Source organism: Ursus arctos, unplaced genomic scaffold (assembly GCF_023065955.2).
Source record: "Ursus arctos isolate Adak ecotype North America unplaced genomic scaffold, UrsArc2.0 scaffold_22, whole genome shotgun sequence".
In the NCBI taxonomy this organism is placed as follows: Eukaryota; Metazoa; Chordata; class Mammalia; order Carnivora; family Ursidae; genus Ursus; species Ursus arctos.
This window is the reverse complement of record NW_026622897.1, coordinates 25,410,633-25,424,641: the sequence shown is the minus strand read 5'-3', so window position 1 is coordinate 25,424,641 and position 14,009 is coordinate 25,410,633. Positions and strand designations below refer to the sequence as shown.

The window sequence follows — 14,009 nt, the reverse complement described above, 5'->3', positions numbered from 1 at the left end:
TCAAAAGCCAAAGCAAACGGCTTCTTCCCAAAGAGAAACTGAACATTTGATGGTACTTGATAAACCATTCTTTCTCCAGCATTTCAAATAAGAAAAGTTTTTTTTACTCCTCTCTTCATCTTTTGATCAGTTTAATTCTATTCCCCCTATGGGAAAACCAAGGCATAGAAAGTTAAGGTTTTTGCTTAAAATGGTTCTTCCAGAGCCAAGTTAGTGGAGTCACGACTGCTATTTCTCTTTAGAGATGCCCCCATGATTTCTTACCTCCTAATAGTCAGGAGGCTGCATGATATGGTGGTCAAGAACTTTGCTTTGTATAGGCACAGGCCTTCAAGTCCTGACTGGGATATTCACTAGCTTGGTAACTTTGAGCCAGATCATTTTTCTCTCCAGTGTCTATTTCCTCCTATGGGAGAGTGATTTTGAAACACTTTATGAGGGGTCGTGGTGGTGATTAAATGAGATAATGTTCATGATGCTATTAGGATCATGCCTGCCACATATGAATTCTCAATAAATGTGATTGTTATTAATAGTATTAGTATAGCAGAGAGGTTAAGAGGAGATTCAGAGCCAAATTTCTGGGTTCAAGTCCTATATTTACTACTTATAGGCTGAGTACCTCTTGCAAATTACTAAGCTCTTTGTGCCTCAGATAATGAGATTATGTATAATGCCTACTTTGAAGGGTTGTTGTGAAGATTGAAGGAGATGTTTTTAAGGGCTTGAAATAGTGCATGGTATACAGTAAGCACTCACTGTTTTAGGAATTCTTATCACCATCCTCATGTCTATAGGCAGCAGGCTGATTTGCGTCCCCCCAAAATTCACATGTTGAAGTTCTAACTCCCAGTTCATCAGAATATGACCACAGAATAGGTGGAGGTAGGGTCTTTATAGGGGTAATTAAGGCAAAATTAAGACATATGAGTCAGGCTCCGATGCTACTTGGCTGGTGTCCCTATAAGAAGAGGACATCTGTGGGCGCCTGGGTGGCTCAGTCAGTTAACCGTCTGCCTTCAGCTCAGGTCATGATCCCAGGGTCCTGGGATCAAGGCCCACGTTGGGCTCCTGCTGAGCGGGGAGTCTGCTTCTCCCTCTCCCTCTGCCACTCCCCCTGCTTGTGCATTCTCACTCTCTATCAAATAAATAAATACAATCTTTAAAAAAAAATAAAAAAGAAGAGATCAGGACACACAGAAAGACACCAGGGATGGGTGCACATACAGAGTAAAGGCATGAGGACACGGAGTGGAGACCATCTACAAGCCAAGGAGAGAGGCCCCAGGGGAAACCAACCCTGCCAGGCCCTTGATTTTAGCCTCCAGCCTCCAGAGCTGAGAGAGAACACACTTCTGTTGGTATTCTGTTATGGCAGCTCAGGCACACTCATAGGGATGGACCCCATCTTTTGTCACCTCTTTCGTAGCATCTCACTGGCCAGGTAGAGAAAGTTAGAGGTCCTAACCTGAAGTATCAATTCTGGAGGGTAACCACCAACACAAATCCACGGTCAGAAGCTAGAATTGGGGGGGGGCACCTGGGTAGCGCAGTCGTTAAGCGTCTGCCTTCGGCTCAGGGCGTGATCCCGGCGTTCCGGGATCGAGTCCCACATCGGGCTCCTCAGCTAGGAGCCTGCTTCTTCCTCTCCCACTCCCCCTGCTTGTGTTCCCTCTCTCGCTGGCTGTCTCTCTGTCACATAAATAAATTAAAAAAAAAAAAATCTTAAAAAAAAAAAAAGAAGCTAGAATTGGGTACAGCGGGACAGGAAGTGCTGCAAGAGGGATCTTTGGAAGAAAGGAGGAGGTGAACGGGGCCAGTAGAACAGGCCATTTAGCACCTTCTTCAGCCAGATTACACAGGACAGGGGGCCAAAGACAGAAAACCTTGTGGAGATGAGCCAGACATCCAGACAGATGACAGGTGTCTAGATGGAGAATCTGGTAGAAACATCAGAAAGGAGGCAGCAGATTGGAACTGAGCAAATATCAATTTCTGAAATATGTGGTAAAAAATATTCAGATGTGACTGCTGTCAGATGTCATTGCTCTGAACGGCCTATTAGAATCCTAAGCTTTTCTCTGCTCAGCCAAGAAGGACCACAGTTTTTTTTTTCCTTCCTCCCTTAGAACAGAGTGGCATACCTACACCAACTTCACTACATTGTGGCTAAAATATGGGGCTCAGATCCAAACATGCAAACTTCAATCCATTGATTCCTCAACAGTGTATGCTCCTGACCCCAGCCTGCTCACAGGACATAGGAACAGCTAATTTCTCTAGAGAACATTTAAATCCCTCAGTAATTATGGAAGTAAAATGCATTTATAGACACAACCCTTATTAGAGAGGCAGTCACCATAACAAAGTTAGGAGGAAAAGGAGAATCCTCATGTGTATTCATAAGAGGAAGAAAATGGCTAACCCCAAATAATCACAATGCTAAATATGTCTCTCTCCAAGGCCAAGGTGGAGCATCCTTAATAAAGATATGTAGGTGAACCAGCGATTTCTTTGTTTAAATCTGAGGTAGAGCGTGGGAAGCCCTCACGAGGCAGGACAGAGGCGACAGTTCTGGGAAAGAAAGAGTCTAAATCTTGACCCACGTCACCCCCCGTCATCTTGGCCTTGGGCTCTTGGGGAAGTTGTCTGTAACTGCATATGCAGTATCTTCCTATAAATGAGTCCTAATTAAGCCCCTGTTCCGGGAGGCCTGTCTGGAGGGTGACCAGATCATTAGTCTTGGTTTCAGAGGAAGAGTCTATGTGGGGAAAAGGTCAAAGGATCCAGAAGAACCTTCAGCACTGTCCAACCCATTTTCTTTCCTCCAGGCAGGACAGCATGCTGGCAGCCCCTGCAAGGAAAGGACCATCGAGCAGGGCAGGATTCTAAGTTTTTCTTAGATGTGTTTGTCCTTTCCTCTATGGTGAGTCCCATCACTTTCACAGAGAAAAAGATTAGCCAAGGGTCTTTGTCAGCCAGCACAGGAAGCTGGTGAGCCAGCCATGCCACTGGGCTTGAAAGCCAGCTGCAGACCTGTTGGCAGGTGGTGTCCGTGGTGGGGGCAGAGCTGCTGCCAGGTAGATGTCTAAGTTGCGAAGTTGGTATACTCCCTCTTCTGGTAGAGTCCTCTTCAAGCTTCTAGCCCCTGTCACATTGCACAGCAATCCTCATACTCTGTTCCAGAGTCCCAAGGGTCTGCACACTCCAACTGGGTCAGCATGAAGAGATGCTGAAGGTAGGGACGAAGGCACAAGAGAGAAAGGCCAGTGCCAGAGATGGGGTGGGAGGCTCAAGGGCATGGTTCAGAGTTGAATAGAAAAACTTTAAATCATGTAAGACAGTTGGCCCAAGCATGTGCCAACAAACGCTCATGAGTTCTAACAAGTTAGGATTCTTGCCATTGTTTCCTATTTTTAATAAAGTTGACTTTTACCAAACAGAAACAGCGATACAATAAATACGTTCTTTGTGAGCTTATCTGGGTCATGTCTCCTGAGCCTCTCTCGTTCCAGAAGCCCAATGCTTCAATGTCCTCCGTTGGCTGCTCTGCTAAGGGAAACAAACTTTAGATGCAGGATAAGGGGAGGCCCGTCTCAGTTGGGTGGATGCCAAACAGAAGGCCTGGGGGTGTAGAAAACAGAGCCTACCACATCAAGGGGGGCCTTGCGCCTCTATGGTTTCATTATTACTTTCTGTATTAATTTTTATGGCTGCTGTAGCAAGTCACCACATACTCCATGGCTTAAAACAACATAAATTTCTTATCTTACAGTTAGTTCTGTAGGTCAAATATTTGATATAGTTGATCACTGGGCTTAAGTCAACTGCGTGACTCAGTTGGTTAAGCATCTGACTCTTGGTTTGGGTCCAGGTCATGATCTCAGGGTCCTGGGATCAAGCCCCACATCAGGCTGCACACTTAGCGGGAAGTCTGTTTAAGATTTTCTCTCTCTCTCTCCCTCTTGCCCCTCCCTCCCTAGTCTCTCTCTCGTTCTCTCTTCCTCTCTCTCAATAAATAAATAAATAAATAAATAAATAAATAAATAAATAAACAAATATGTTTAAAAATAACAAATATAGGCAAGATGTCAGCAGGGTTGGTTCTTTCTGGGGTCTTGGAGGCATATCCATGTCTTTGAGTTCTGTGTTTTTCCCCACCTTCTAGAGGCTGACCCACATGCCTTGGCTTGTGGTCCCTTATGTTATCTTTCCAGCCTTTTGCCTCTATTGCTCCTGCTACTGCCTTTGACCTTATTGCCTCCCTCTTTAAAGACATTTGTCTTTACATTGGGTCCACCTGGATAATTCAGGACAATCTCCCCATCTCATAACCTTTAACCTAATCATACCAGCAAAGTCCCTTTTGCCATAGAAAGTGCCAGAGTCAAAGGATTAGTGCATGGACATCTCCACAAGCCAACTGTATAGCCTATTCCACTTTCACTTATAAAATGCCAGTGAGCAACTAAGTGAGAGCAGGACACTGTACCTGGTGCTGATCACCTGCCCACAACAACCAAAGGAAGGGAGAAGGTCGAAGAAGGCTTCCATAACAGAATTCTCCCATGACATTCCCGGGCACAGATGACTCAGCTTTATGTCCCCAAGAATGGCATGCAACCGGTCCTGACCCAGGTTCTCTCTTGTTCACACTATCATCATCTCTTGTCCAAGCTACTATGATGGTGTCCCAATGCCTGCTCTTGCCCTCCTCCAATTTTATCTACACATAGCAACTAAAAAAAAAAAAAAAAGCCTTTTAACTCCCATCCCTCCCTCCAATGTCTTGCCTTTACTTAAAATAAAAACCAACTTCTTTTTATGTCCTCCAAACCCCTACACAATCTGGCTTCTGTCTCCTACCCTTTCATTTGGTTGCACTCTCTCGCTCCCTTACCCAGCCCAGCCGTAATGGCCTCTTTCAGTCCCTTGAAACATGCTGAGCTATTCCCCACCACATAACCTTCTTGTCAGCCCTCTGCCTGAGATGCTCTTCTGCCTTCTCTTTCACCACTGGTCTCTTCTCAACCTTCAGGTTTCAGCTTGAATGACACTCCTCCAAGGGCCCTTCTCTGGATCACTCTATTTATGGGAATCATCCTCGTTGCCCACCTTATTCTCTCTCTGTTCTCTTTATATGCTGTCATAGTACTTAGCACAAATTACAGTTTTATATTTATTTACTTGCATATAATAACAGATTTTCATATATGTAATATATATGCATATACATATATACATACATATATAATAATATATATTATTATATATATAATATGTATATATACATATATATATATATTATATGACGAAATGAAACAAACAAGTTATAAGAACTTTAGCTGTTCTTCTAGGATGACTTGTGGATGACTCCCCCACAGGACTACAAGCTAATGACAAGGACCAACTGCAGGCCCCTTTTCTTCATCAATGTACCCTGAGCCCTTAGGGTGGGCTGGATCATCTGTTGGGTGGGTGAATAAATGAATGGATGATGGATGTATGGGTGGATGAATGGAAGGGCAAATGGACCTATGAAAGCTAACCCAAGGGAGATGGTCTACTCACCCTGACCCGTGGGGTTTCTCTGTACTGGTCTAACTAGTGCACACCTTGGTGACTGCTTCTGCCCATTTGGTGATGAAAGTACAGAACTTCAGAGCTCCTAAAGTATGCCCTGATTTTAATTCAGTGTGGGACACAGACCCTCCTCGTACTGAAACCTGGTCCATATGTCTATACACATGCGACACACAAGTATCACCAGACAGGCTGACAAAACTTATGATTTGTTTTACTTTCTTGCAGTTTAATAGAGAATCAATAGACTGGTCAGGAAAATCTCTATGTTCATGTCATTCCTCTTAATTTCTACAGTGATTCTTGCCAAGGTATAAGCAGTAGGCTTTGCACAGGCGACAAAGAGGAACGTAATCTCATCTGGTCTTTGAGTGGATGGACAGGCTTTGGAGCCCAACTCAATCATGTCCCGCCTCCTTCCCATGCCTCCACCCCCTTGCTCACTCTGCATTTGCACACTGTGGGGGGTGCACGCAGGGTGCTTATTCCTTCTCTATCTGCTCAGTGTTGCTTAAAGCCCAGTCTTTGGAAGAACCATTACCAATTCCCTGGTGAGTGGGAGATGAGAAACAAAGGAGATTTGGCTATCTGTGGGTGGTGTCTGACTCCTACTGACACTGTGATTGTGATCCGTGCAGATAGCTTCTAGCTCATATTGCTTCCGATCGGCCATTTTCTGACACGCTGATAAAGCCATGGCAGGCCACAGTCCATGCAGAATGCTTCCCTTAGGGTACAACAAGGCATTTGGTTCCTGTGATTCCTTTATACCACAGCTCTGATACTAGTCTCCCAGTGAGCTCGGAATTCCACTCAAAATTGTTTTGTTGACATTTAAAGGTTTCCATCAGTCTAGTCGTGTGGCAAAAAGGACTGGATGAAATCACGCCGCCTCACTACCTCCTAGCTGAACCTGAGACAAAATGATTGCGGTCTGGAAGGCAAGCCTGAGTGTTCCTTCCAGCTCTAAAATTCTATGGTCCTATGATGCCTCCTGTTCAGCCAGTTGTCTGAAGCCCTTCGACTGCCAATAACTAGTAGAAAATCCCATTAAAAGCGCAAATGAAACCTGTACCCAGACCCATCAGGGGACAGCCAAAAGCTGAGGACATTTTCCACCACGACTGTTTGTTTTCCAAAAGCTCTGCATTGCCAAAGGGGAATCTTAGGTGAGGTGTGAACTACAACTCCCTACCTGTGTATATGATGGATCAAGGGAAGAAAAGCATTGACTCACCTCCTTCTTGTTGGGAGGATTAAGCCCCATTTTCCTACAGGAAGAGGGATGGTCCAGGAGCATTTTGAAGGGCTATGCTTGCCTTAGGTTCCGTCCTTTTCTTCATAACATTCCATCTCAAGTGCCATCTCAAATGCCACACAGAGCACCTCGAATAAGATAATGAGGGTGCCATTTTCTTTCCAAATAAAAAATTTCAGCCCGGAACTGCAGCAATTCTAATGTTTCTTCACAGAAGTTCTCTGCAGCATTAAGCTGTTTTCAGAACAACCCAACATCCAGGTCGGAACTAACTGCTGGATCCTTCTCTTACGTGGAAAGAACCCCAGGATGTTTAGAGAAATTAAATGTTGATCAATCCTGTGGCAACTGGCACTCGGGGGCCTTTGGGTTATTGTGGTTTCAAAATGTCCTGCCTTTCCTTCGCCCTCTGCAGGGATCCAGCTAGCCGATCACATAGTTTGGTGCTGTCACTTCCGGCTTGCAGGTCTGCTCCAGAAGACACACGCACAAGACCACAGGCAGCCTTGGAAGCTGGCGAGCACTCAACATCCCATCCAGCCGCACAGTGCACATAAATACACAAGTCTCTTGCTTTTATTAGACATTGTTCTCCCTCAGTGATTAAGTTTTGAACCGACGCATGGAGAGCGGCTCTAGAGTTGTTCAGATTTCCTCTAGACCAATGAACTTATCTCTTCAGTTCCCACCAATATCAAATAACAAGTCCCTTCATGTCTAAAATAAAAAAAAAAAAATGCAGCCCTTTCCGGAGTCAGGAAAGCCTCTCACCAAGGATAGGCTACATTGATCCAATCAAAGGACCCCTGGTGCAGACTCAGATTTCATTAGAGTCTGCCCTGAACCCACAATTTGAGTAGGCTCTGCTATTATCACTGTAGAGGTAAGGGGAAAAAATGATCAGTTGTCGTTTCTCCTTTCTGGTGTTTGATGAACAATATCTCAATGAAGCACATGGTGTTTGAGCAGTTGACATCTTCCCCAGCCTCAGGTTGCCAGGGCAGCAATGGGCTTAAGCTGCCTACAGATAAACAGAGGTCTGGGAAGGAGGTTAACAGATCCCAAGAAAAAAGGATATAGTTTGAGTCATCAAATTAAAAGTTGTTTAATTTCAAAAACACCCTCATTTTACAAATGAGAAGATTGGGAATAAGAAAGATTTGGGGACTAAGTCAAGGTCACATGATAATATTGAAATAGAACGGAGACTAGAAAACATGTCTCCTGATAGCCAGCCCTAACTCTTTCCACCACCAAAGGAGAGCCAACAGGGGATATAGGATGAGAAAACATTTTCTTCGTATTCTACTCTATTTGCACCTGTCTGCCCAAGTTCCTCCCCATCTCCCGATCCCCTCCCTAACTCAAGTTCTGTTAATTGGACAGCACATCAAAACAAGACTATAGATTCATTTCCTTTGATTTTCAAATTAAGTCCTATTGGAGCTTCAAGTTCCTTGGGAAGTTCTATTAGACCTATTAGGCCAATGGTACTTTCTTTGTCCCACAGCACGCTCCTCACTTCTGCCTCCACACACGGGAGAGTCTGTGTGCTGAGTCTAACCCTGTGTCTTACAAACATGGACTCGGTTTTGCAGGTAGAGTCTAGCTGAGGCCATGAGCAGTTCATTCGCCAGCACGGTGAGCTCATCAGCAAGCACTGGGGGTGGCAGCCAGGCTATGGAACTTGCTAGGGCTGGGAGCTGAGAGCGAGGGCAGAGAGGCAGCCCTGTGATTCTGCAAAGGTTCTCTTGACCTCTTATTCAGCAGTTTTTATAACGTGGTGAATGTGCAAGTGAAATAATGATGATAAAAAATGATGAGTTTGAAGGTTATTTCCTTCCCCATTTCATACACGTTAGCTCCTCTCTCTCCCAGCTTCTCCCACCAACACAGAAAGGGAACTGGGTAATAAGAAGACAGTATTGAGATGTGTGTCTGACTTTGAGTGCAGAGAAAGAAGGAGAAAAAGACTGAAAAAGGAACACCTCCTAATTCATTATCTGTCCCAAATAGGGTTGCCAGATGAAACACAGGGTGCCCATAAAATTTGAATTTTATATATATCTTGTGTGTGTATATATATATATATATATATATATATATATATTTCTTTTAATTCATTTTTTTAAAGTAGCCTCTATGCCCAGTGAGTAGCCCAACCCAGGGCTTGAACTCACCACCTTGAGATCAAGAGGACACTTAAGCAACTGAGCCACCCAGGTGTCCCAATAACTTTTTAATATAAGTATGTCCCAAATAAAGTATTTTTCACTGTGTATTTGAACAGTAAATATAACTGGGTGTTGTGTATTTTTGTTTGCTATATCTAGCAACTTTAGTCCTAAAGAAATGTGAGGCATTCTGTATATTTTAAATCTCTCCTAGCTCTCATACCCACTACCAAAATTAAAACATAAAAATACCAAGGGGGAAAAGACACAAAGCATTAACCCACCCAACACTAAGAACATTCTAAATTGCTGCGAAAATTCAAGGATCAGCATGGTTTAGGCCTTGGCATAAACTTCAGCATGCGTCAGAATCACTGGGGGCCTTGTTAAAACACAGATTTCTGGGCCCCATCTCCATGGTCTCGCATTCAGTCTGTCTGGAGTTTGGCCTGAGAATTCACCTTGCTGGCAAGTGCCCTAGGGTGTATCTAGGTCCTTAGCATTACAAAACCAAGCCGAATGGAAATAAATAAGTTACTGAAGCACTATTCTTAGTGACTTCATCCATAGTGGAGTTTAGCTTAGATCAGTAGCATTCAGAATGGGCTCCCCATGGTGGCCAGGGCATAGGGGAGGTCTATAGGGCTTCCATGAGGAGCTGAGCATACCGGGCTCTGGGTTGAGTCGGCTTCCACCAGAGCAGGCCCGCTTTATCTGCTTTGTATACTGGGAGGTGATTCTCTTTGCATAAAGGTGCCACGCATTAAAAAAAAAAAAAAAAAAAGTCTGCAATCCATTGACTTAGAAAATCACTTAGGATCCTTTCTAAGAGTCTACGATTACAGCTCAACTCCATTCCAATTCCAGGCCCTATTATTTTCCCAGACAGCCTGCCCTTGGCTTTGCTGTCAATAAATGGTCCTCTCAGTCTCAATGGAAAGATCAGCTCCTGGATGACACCCAGATCACCCCCAAAGTTATCATGAGTGTTCACACTAGGTACCAAGGGGCAAGACTGGCAGCCTGGAATCTGGCGGGTCTGGGGAATGCATACTTGCTGTCCAAGGCCTTGGGCAGCTGCAGGGTGCAGATGATTCTGTTTGGAGATTGAAAGCATAGCACGCAAGCCTATGAAAAGCTAGAAAGGGCCTGTAGGAATTAGGAGAGCTCCAGGGCACGTACAGGGAAGACAAGGCATTCTCATTGGAGGAATAGACATGTGGCTTGTGACCAAGTTAGAGAAGGGACAGCGTACAGGGTACACGCCTCCATTCATCACTGGCAACACACAAAGTCAGACACCTGCAAAACCCAAGGGCACCGGGCCAAGGGCCAGGCTAGCACATGGGAGACAGTGATGTATTTGTCCAAATAACCTCAGACCATTGGCTTCAGTCTTTCTTCCTCCAAAGGACCCTGTAAACTTCTGAATGCTCTTGAACTTCAGAAAGAAAATGGTTGAGTGTAGTGGCAGCCCCAAGCCAGCTGCCCCGGTATGCTGCAGTGCCACTCCTCACCGGAGGGACTTTGGTGTGGCCTTTAGCCCTGGCACCTGCATGGGCTCCGTGATCTAGGGCCTCAGCAGAGGGCCCGTGCCACAGAGGCAGGCCAGAGGCCAGAGCTGCTGGCAGGATCAGTCCTGGGCAGGAAGAAAAAAATGGGCATGCCATGGGGGCTGGCATTTCCTCCTGACCTGGATTCGTCCCAGGGTTTACCTCCACTTTCATGACATAGAGGACCCCTCCTCTTGATCTCCCAGGTCCTCCTCACAGCCAGATCACCGCCTAACCCTGCCAACTGGCTTTCCTGCCTCTTGATCCCTGGAAGTTTTCCCACCTGTCTCCGAGGGTCTGGACTGCCAGGAGCCTGCTGCCCGTCGGTGGGAACAGTGTGTTCACATCCAACCTCAGAAGGAGATACCGCTGCAAACACTATTATTTTTAATAAAATGCCTTGGGCTTGGCAACCCAGCTGTTCACGTGTCTGGCCCCATTTAATCAGACTACTGTTTCTTTCAGGCTGTAGCACAAAGGAAGCCGTGCCAAACTGACAACGGTTCCCGTCTTGGGGAGAAGGCACCAGTTGTACCCACAGGATAGGGCTCCTCCCACAAAGGCCCTGGAGGCAGGACAGCGCAGCTCAGGGGCTGTGTCTGGGTTAGTGGGTTCAGCCATGGCATTGGTCGGGTACTGTCATCACCTTGTACTCAAAAAGAGAACCAGCACTGATCCAGGGTTATGCCCACAGTGGCTAGGCTGGAGTTCCAGAAAGCAAAAGGAAGCATGCTCATACAGTTTATTACTGAAACAGAATAAAATGCTATTTAAAGGCAATCAGTTGGAATTACCTTCAATACATAAATATTTTGGGAAATGATTAGTTCATTTTAATTACTTCCTTAACATTGATAACAATATTTTTGCAAGCGGTGGCTTCTCCCAGGAGGTTACAAGGTGGCATCGATTCTACTCCTGACACCATCACTCTTTCCCTTGGAAAAAGAGCCATTGTCTATTCAGTGGTCACGGGGAAGGGTTGGGGTTCACAGGCAATTGTGTTCAGCTCACAAAACCAAGGGGTAAAAATCCTACCTCGTTTTCACCCAAATCCAGAATGAAGTCTTATTAGGTCTTAAATGTTCTCTGGCCTAAGAGCTCTGTAACAGGGCCAGGCCAAAGCTTCTCCCAGAATATACAACCATCTTAGGACCAAATGGTTCTCCTATCATAGATGTTCTCCATTTAAACAACCAAGAGAAAGGAAACATTTTCCCTTTCTTATGATTGGTGATGATTCAGAAACATACGCACGCACACACTCCCCTCAAAGAGGTAACTGCTTTGCTGAGAATTATATTTGAGTATATATTCTTTTTTTTCTTTTTTGAAACAACTTTGTAGATTTTAGTAACTCCATAAGCTAAACAGAAATCCTGTACTTGTAACACAAGGAGTAGATCAGACACAAGTGTCACCAATAAACCTACATTACTCAGCAAACCAATTCATGGCTATCAGTTACTTGGGGAATTAACAAAACTCTTCTACTTCCGCTAAATACTGAACTGTCTAACTTGATGTAGTGGGGAAGGGATGGGAGGACAATTTCGTCTTAACATTCCAGATTATTATTTGGAAGTCAGGTGACAAATATTATAGAGGTAACTGTTAGGGTCACAAATGTATGCTTTGAATTTTGAAAATGCACAGATATGCAAATTGTCTATTTGCTTTCCTTTTTCATACCACTCCCTAGCTCCTTCCTTCCTTCCTCCCTCCCTTCCTACCTCCTTCCTTCCCTCTCCTCCTTTTCTTCTTCTCCTTCTTTTCCCCTTCCTTCCTTCCCCCCTTCCTCCCTCTTTCTTTCTTTCTTTCTTTCTTTCTTTCTTTCTTTCTTTCTTTCTTTCTTTCTTTCTTTCTTTTTTTCTTTCTCCCTCTTTCCTTCCTTCCTTCCCTTCTCCCCCTTTCGCCCTCCCTCTTTCATTCTTCCCTCCTGCTCTCCTTCCCTTCCCCTCTTTCTTTCTTCCTTCTTTCCTCCTTCCTTTTTTGCCTCCTTTGTTCCTTCCACACCATATTATTTCCATGAAATCCAAACACTCAAAAGGTGATTTACACTAAACCTCAGGGTTGGTCTTCCTGACAAGTGTCTGGCAAGTGCTTAGTTCATCATCATTCCATGATTAGAATCTATAAGCTTATGAAGGCAAAACAAAAGCTGTCCTTGCTTCCTCAGCTCCCACATCCCTTCTGGCAGGAGTTTCCAGGCTAGCACAGGACAGGAAAGAGGAGGTAAAGACATAATTCTTCGGGTTCAATAAACTGAAGGGACATTTCTATTAGAATTGCAGTGGCACTGAGTGACACTTCACTGAGCTGGCGGCCAGCTTGCTCTCCCCAGGAGAAAGGGCAGGGTACACAGCAGCTCTGGGGCCAGGAAGCACCCGGCTTGAGAACAGAAAGGAGCCAGCTATGTTTTCGGATCTAGCCATGCAAGGGATTTTGCAACAGCTCTTTGGACATAAGTAAGACAAATGTTGCTTATAGTTTTGTTCCCTTTGCTGCATAAAACTGTCCTCAGGGCTCTGTTCCAAACACAAAATCAAGGAAGAAGAATAAAAAAGTGACAGCCATGTGCTCTGATTTGCCCCAAATGCTCTTTGTGCTCTGTAAATCTGGCACACTGTGCAGAAAGATACCCCCACCTGCAACTGAGATTCAGGGCTTCTGGGGTTCCCTTCCCCCAGGTTTTGGAACAGAGCATCGTGTGTTCTTGATTTGGGGAAACCCAGTAGTTGCTTAACTGGGGTCTCCTTACTGTTGATTGGCTTCATTAGCTCCCAACTATGCATAAACACACACACACACACACACACACACACACACACACACACACACAGCCTCGCTTAAATCCTCCAGCAGGCCTTTCTCTCCATCCCCTTACTCTTGCCTGATTGGGAAAAAAAAAAAAAAAAGACTAAAATCTGCCTATGCCTCCTCTTTCCCTTCCTACCTTTGAATGTTAGGGGGTGGCTCTTGTATAACATTATTATATCCTTGGCAATCTGTAGCTTAGACATGTGTTCAGTGTCAATTAGGTCCCAGGCATTGTGCTAAAAAGAAGGAGAAAGCACATTCCCTGCTTTTTAAAAATCTCATGGAGGTACAAAAACTGTCCACATAAACAAATCATTAAAAGAATATAATAAGCACATTATTTGCGGGGCACATGGACCGCCAAGTAAGTATCTCAGAGAAAACGATTAAAACGTCCATGAAATGCTCATGAAGGCTCACCGAAGAAGTGATCTTTGAGCCGAGTTTTAAAGGCCAAGAGGAATTTGCCAGCAGAGAATGAAGTGAAGGTCCAGTGGGTAGAGTCACTCCCGGGGCAAAGTCATATCAGAACATGGCTTGTTCAAAAGGACCAACATGCAGGGCATTGGGGAAGGGGCCTGACCGCGAATAAGGATGGAAAGGCTTATCAAATTCAGGACA

The 14,009-nt window shown here is 44.8% G+C and overlaps 1 protein-coding gene across 3 annotated transcripts in view; it reads right to left on the bottom strand.

Annotated features, from left to right (window-relative positions):
* NTM (neurotrimin) overlaps positions 1 to 14,009 on the bottom strand; it is a 927,363-nt gene that overhangs the window by 875,467 nt on the left and 37,887 nt on the right. The window lies entirely within an intron of this gene.